At 39.9% G+C, this 7036-nt stretch overlaps 1 non-coding gene across 1 annotated transcript; it reads right to left on the bottom strand.

Annotated features, from left to right (window-relative positions):
- Positions 1-2144: 2144 nt before the first annotated feature.
- On the bottom strand, positions 2145-2251 carry LOC122235562. Its single transcript, XR_006213616.1, has one exon. It is a non-coding gene; the product is annotated as a U6 spliceosomal RNA (small nuclear RNA).
- Positions 2252-7036: the final 4785 nt, after the last annotated feature.

The raw sequence follows: 7036 nt of genomic DNA on the forward strand, positions 1-7036 counted from the left end.
ATAGAGATTGTACTGAATTTTATAGATTGTTTTGTGTAGTATTGCCACTTTAGCAATAAGTCTTTCAGTCCATAAACGTAGGATGTCTTCACAGAACCCAACATAGGGCTTGATCGTGACCTGAGCTGAAATCAAGAGTTAGACAATGGGGCAGGCACCTGGGTGGCTCAGTCAGTAGAGCATCTGACTTCAGCTCAGGTCATGATCTCGCGGCTCTGCCCCTCCCCTGCTCATGCTCTCTCTCTCTCTCAAAAATAAATAAAACTTAAAAAAAAACAAAACAGTTGGACGCTTAACCAACTGAGCCACCCAGGTTCTCCCGCTAGGTGTTTTAACATTTCTTTCAGTAATGTTTTGTAGTATTTGTTTCAACTTTTGTGCCTCCTTGGCTTAATTTGGTCCAATGTATTTCATTCCTTTTGCTATTACTGTAAATATATTTTATTAACTTCCTTTTCACATTGTTCATTACTCCTATATAAGAATACAACTGATTGTTGCATGTTGATATTTTACCCTGCAACTTTGATGAATTTGTTTATTAGCTCTAGTAGTTTGTGTGTGAATTCTTTAGGGTTTTCTACATTAAGATCATGGAACCTGTGAATATAGTTTTACTTTTCCCATTCCAATATGAGGACTTTTTGGTTTGTTCATTTGTCTCATCGCTCTGGCCAGAACTTCCGGTACAGTGTTGTCCATTTCATCTCAGTTGCCTAATTTGTTGGTGTGCAGTTATTCATAATATTTTCTTATAATCCTTTATATTTATGTAAGGTTGCCACTTTCATTTCTGATTGGAATCTTTCCTCCTTTTTTTTCTTTGTTACTCTAGGTAAATGTTTGTCAACTTTGTTGGTCTTTTCAAAGAGTTACCTTTTTGTTTTGTTGATTCACTGTAATATTTTTCTATTCTCTATCTTCACTCCAATATGTATTATTTAAATTTTTTTTTAATGTTTATTTTTGGGAGACAGACAGACCGGGGGAGGGGCAGAGAGAGGGGGAGACACAGAATCTGAAGCAGGCTCCAGGTGGTCAGCACAGAGCCCAATGTGGGGCTTGAACCTACAAAGCGCAGGATCATGACCTGGGCTGAAGTTGGACGCCCAACCAACTGAGCCACCCACCCACCCAGCCAATATTTATTATTTATTTCATTCTACTAGCTTTGTATTTAGTTAGATCTTTTTTTTTGTTTCTTAAAGTGTAAAGTTAAGTTATTGATTTGAGATATTTCTTCTTATTTAATGTATTTACAGCTCTGAATTTCTTTGCTACATCTCATAAGTTTTGTCATGTTGTGATTTTAATTTCATACATCTCATTTCCTTTCTGCTTTCTTCTCTGAATCAGTGTTTTTAAGAGGGTGTTATTTAATTTCCATGTATTTGTTAATTTCCCAGTTTTCCTTCTGTTACTGACTTACAGCTTCATTTTGTTGTGGTCAGAGAAAATATTTTGTCATATCAATCATTTAAAATTTACTGGGGATTAATTTAAAAATTAAGTTAAATTTTATTGGGGCGCCTGGGTGGCTCAGTCGGTTGAGTGTCGGACTTCGGCTCAGGTCATGACCTCGCGGTGTGTGAGTTTGAGCCCTGCGTCCGGCTCTGTGCTGACAGCTCGGAGCCTGGAGCCTGCTTCAGATTCTGTGTCTCCCTCTCTCTCTGCCCCTCCCCTGCTCATGCTCTGTCTTTCTCTGTCTCAAAAATAAATAAAAACATTAAAAAAAATTAAATTAAATTTTATTTTAGCAAAATGCTGAATATGAGACCTACCCTTTAAAATTGTGAAGTGGATGTTACATTATTGTTGACTATAAGTACAGCGTTGTACAGTGGATCTCTAGAACTTACTCATCTTGCTTAACTGAAACTTGATGCCCATCGCTTAGCAACTCCCTGTTTCCCCCTCCCCCCAGCCCCAGGCAACCACCATTCCACTCTGATTCTATGAATTTGACTATTTTAGGTACCTCATATAAGTGGAATAGTATGGCATTTGACTTTTTGTGACTACCTTACTTGATTTAGCATAATGTCCTCAAGGTTCATCCATGTTGTCCCATTTTGCAGAATTTTTTTTTTTTTTTTTTTTTTTTTTTTTTTTTTTTTTTTTTTTTTTGCGTGGCATTTCTTGAGAAACTCTTGGGAAGAGTTTGCAAATTGTGTGTCATCCTTGTGCAGGGACCATGCTCATCTTCTCTGTATAGGTCCAGTTTTAGTATATGTGCTGCCGAAGTGAGCGCCCTTCTTTTCTTAATGCTGGATAATATTCCATTGCATGTATATACCACATTTTCTTTATTCATCTATCAAAGAACATTTAGGTTGTTTCCATATCTTGGCTGTTGTGAATTGTACTTCAATGAACATGGGAGTGCAAATAGCTCCTTGAGACCCTGATTGCAGCAACTGTGGATAAATACTCAGAAGTGGGATTACTGGATCATCTGATAGTTCTATTTTTAATTTTTTGAGAGACCTCCATACTATTTTCCATAACGACTGTACTATTTTGCATTCCCACCAACAGTATACAAGGGTTCCAATGTCTCCACATCTTTGCCAACCCTTGTTGTCTTTTTTTTTTTAAATAATAACCATTCTGACAGGTGTGAGGTGATACCTCATTGTGGTTTTGATTTACATTTCCTTGATGATTAATAATTTTGAGCATTTTTTCCCCATATATCTGTTGTTCTATTTGTATGTCTTCTTTGGAGAAATGTCTGTTCAAGTTCTTAGCCCATTTTCTACAAAACACTGATGAAAGAAATTAAAAACCCAAACAAATGGAAAGACACCCCATGTTCATGGATCAGAAGACTTAACATTGTTTAAATGTCCATATTTCCCAAAGCAATCCATAGGTTCAGCGCAATCCTATCAAAGTCCCACTGACTTTTTAAAAATAGAAATAGAAAAAAACCAATTCTAAAATTCATATAGAACCACAAAAGACAATGAATAGCCAAGTCAATCTTGAGGAAAAAAGGACAAAACTGGAGGCATAATTCTTCCTTATTTCAAAATATATTACAAAGCTGGTCAAAACAGTATGGTACTGGCATAAAAGTAGACATATAGACCAGTGGAACAGAATAGAGAGCCTGGAAATAAGTCCATGTATATATGGTCAATTGATTTTTGACAAGGGTGCCACGAATTTGCTATGGGGAAGTAATAATCTCTTCAACAAATGGAACTGGCAAAACTGGGTATCCACATGCAAAAGAATTAAATCCGACCCTACATCTTGTATAACAACAGTCAACTCAAAATGGACTCAAGACAAATGGAAGACTTAAAATAAAACTCCTAGAAGAAAACATAGGAGGGAACGCTTCATGACATTGGTCTTGGCCATGCTTTCATACTATTACACTAAAAGCACAGGCCACAAAAGCCAAAATAGAGAAGTGGGACTATATCAGACTAAAAAGCTTCCGCACAGCAAAGGAATCAACAGAGTTAAAAGGCAACCTATGGAATGAGAGAAAATGTTTGTGAAGCATATATCTGATAAGGGGTTGATGTTCAAAATATATAAGGAACTCCTACAACTCAACAGCAAAAAGCTAATAACTCAAAAAGTGGGCTACGGACTTGCGACCTAACATATAATCTATCCAGAGAATAGTCCATGTGCACATGAAAATGTATGTTCCACTGTTTGGGGGTGGAATATATGTCTGCTAGGTCAAGTTGATTTATAGTGTTGTTCAAGTTTTCTATTTCCTTATTGATCTGTCTGGGTGTTCTACCAGTACTGAAAGTGAGAAGTGAAGTTTTTGACAATTGTAAACCCATTTCTTCCTTTTAGTTTATCAAACATTGCTTCATATATTTTGGGACTCTCTTGTAAGGTGTGAATATGTCTATAATTGTTGTATTAATTCTTGATAATGTGACTCTTTTATCAATACGTAACATGTTTTGATTAAAATCTATTTTGCCTAATACTAGCATAGCCACCTCAGGTCTCTTGATTACAATTTGCATGGAATATCTTTTCCATCCTTTCACTTTAAACCTATTTTTGTCTTTGGGCCTAAAATGAGTGGGGGAGGGGCAAAAAGAGAAGGAGAGAGAGAATCCCAGCACAGAGCCCAACACAGGGCTCTATGCCATGAACCGTGTGGTCATGACCTGAGCCAAGATCAAGAGTTGGATGCTTAGGGGTGCCTGGGTGGCTCAGTTGGTTGGGTGACCAACTTCAGCTCAGGACATGATCTCACGGCTCGTGGGTTCAAGCCCGCATAGGGCTCTGTGCTGACAGCTCAGAGTCTGGAGCCTGCTTCGGATTCTGTGCCTCCCTCTCTCCCTGCCCCTCCCCCGCTTGCACTCTGTCTCTCTGTATGTCAAAAATAAATGTAAAAAAAAATTTTTTAAAAAGAGTTGGATGCTTAACTGACTGAGCCACCCAGGTGCCCTCGCTTTCTTGCTGCTTTCAAGGTTCTTATTCTCTTTGTCCTTATCCAGCTACTCTGTCACCACCAGAGAGTTTGGAGTTAGGTAAAAAAAAAAAAAAAAAAAAGCAAGCACCTTGCATCGGTCCTCAGGGAAACCCCAGACAGGTTAAAGTAGACAAATACAATTCCTTGGGAACAAGATCTCCTCTGCTCCCTCAGACAGGGTACCCACACCAGGAATGCCAGCTTTTTGTCTTCAGGACTATTGTCACAGAGGGGAGGGGAGTGGGCTGAGGCTCAGTCAAAATGCCACAGAGTTCTCCTATCCTCAGTTTTCTTTGTTTTTTTTTCTTTTTTCCGCATTCACTTGGTTGCTAGAAAACTTTATTTCCTAGAGTCTGACAAAGTTAATTCAGATAGTATTTGCCCATTTTCTGGTGTTTCTGTGAAGGGACAGACCCTTCAAATTCCCTACTCTACTATTTTTGCTGATGTCACTCTTCTGTATTCTACCTGTCTGTTCTTGCCCATTGCCTATGTTTTTCACATTATAGCCCTTAACATATTTTTTTGGAGGAAGAGAGAGAGACAGAGAGGGGGAGGGGCAGAGAGAGAGGAAGACACAGAATCCGAAGCAGCCTCCGGGCTCTGAGCTGTCAGCACAGAGCCCGACGCGGGGCTCGAACCCACGAGCCATGAGATCATGACCTGAGCCGATGTCAGACGCTCAACCAACTGAGCCACCCAGGCGCCCCAGCCCTTAACATATTAATCACAGTTATTTTAAATTCCCTGTTTGATGATTCTAAAATCTATACCATGTCTGAATGTTGTTCTGATGTTTGCTTTGTCTCCTCAGACTGCATATTGTTGCCTTGTCTCATACATTGTCATTTTTATTGAAAGCTGGAATGATATACTGGATAATAGGAGCTAAGGAAGTAGGCCTTTGGTGTAAGGTGTTATCAATCTGCCTTGGAGTTGGGCTTTGTTTAGTGCTTGTTCTAGTTGTCTAGCTGTAAGTGCCAAGGTTTCAATTTCTTCCAGCATCCTTATTTGTAACTCTCCTGTGGTCTTTGGTCGTCCCTAAAAATTCCTTCTTTTTGTTTTAGTTTTTAATGTATATTCATTTTTGAGAGACAGAGCGTGAGTGGGGGAGGGCCAGAGAGAGAGGGAGACACAGAATCCGAAGCAGGATCCAGGCTCCAAGCTGTCGGCACAGAGCCCAACACAGGGCTCGAACCCACGAGCCGTGAGATCATGACCTGAGCTGAAGTCGGACGCTTAACCGACTGAGCCACCCAGGGGCCCCTAAAAATTCCTTCTTAAATAAGAATCTGGGCCTTACAGCTCTTCGCACTGCAGTATAACAGTATAATAGTCCACTGCTATCATTCTAGACCCTGTTACTGTGGTGGTATGATGCAGGGGGAATCCAATTGTTCTATAATATTATGTTAAATATCTATCTTTCAGTAGGCCCTGTCCCTGGACTGTGACCTTCACTGGTGTGTCTCAGAATTTTTTTCCCTCCTTTTAGTTAAGACTGAAAGTCTAGAGGGGGTAGAATTGAGTAATTTCCCTGGTCTCAGGTATGGCAAAACTCTGGTAAAGTGTTTTCCCCTGCTAAATAGGGGAACTCTATCATGGAGAAAGTACTGCCTGTCTTTCAAAATGTTCAATGCTACCGCCAGCCTAGTCTATCAGAAACCTGAGTTTTCCTTATGTCTTCCTGTGAAAACTTGCGGGGGGGGGGCGGGTTCTGGAGGTAAAACTCCTGAAAGTGTGATGACCCTCCTAAGACTGCAGCCCCCAAGTATCCCTCACTGTCCTGCTAGTCCTACTCAGACTCAGTAATGTGTCAAAGTTACCTGCTGAGTGTTCGTACCAGTTTATGGCTCCAGTGGCTTGGGCTCCAGGCAAACTGTCCCTGGCTGTGATTGTCTGTCCTGGCCTGTCCCTAGATGTTAGGGTGGCAGTTTGCCCAGCAACCTTAATTTTCAGTGGAGTATAAGAAAAGGTTATGATTTACATACAGTTCATTCAAATTTTGCTAATTGTTAAGGACATCATTTGTAAGCACTTTAGAAATCAGAAGTGAAAATAAGTCACTTCTTTGTTTTTTTTAGTACAGAGTCTATTGAACAGAATTTCACTCTTGAAACTCTTACTCCTTCAATTGCTGTCAAAGTTCTTGAGGCACATGACCTGGTTGTCACACAACCTCTCCAGTGTCTTATCCTCAGTCTCCTTTGTGGTTCCTTTTCCTCTGCATGCCATCATATAACAGTCATCCACTTAGGCTGTGTCCTTGACATTCTCTTTTCACTGAAAAGTGATCTTTTTTGCTCTCTTTATTCTCTCTGGCTTAACATATTCACAATGATAGCTCTATCTACCACTATCTACCACTCTTAAATCTAGAGCCCAAGTCCGACCCTCATCTCCATAAACATATCCAAGAGTGAACTTACTATTTTTCATCTGAAACCTGTTTTTCCACCTACGTTCACTTTCTCATTGGACATCACCACTAGCCACACAGTGTTCCAAGCCAATAAGTATGACATTATCAAAGACTCTTACCTCTCCACACCCACTATGTAATCAACCACCAGA

The sequence above is a fragment of the Panthera tigris genome, chromosome X (genome assembly GCF_018350195.1).
Source record: "Panthera tigris isolate Pti1 chromosome X, P.tigris_Pti1_mat1.1, whole genome shotgun sequence".
NCBI lineage: Eukaryota > Metazoa > Chordata > Mammalia > Carnivora > Felidae > Panthera > Panthera tigris.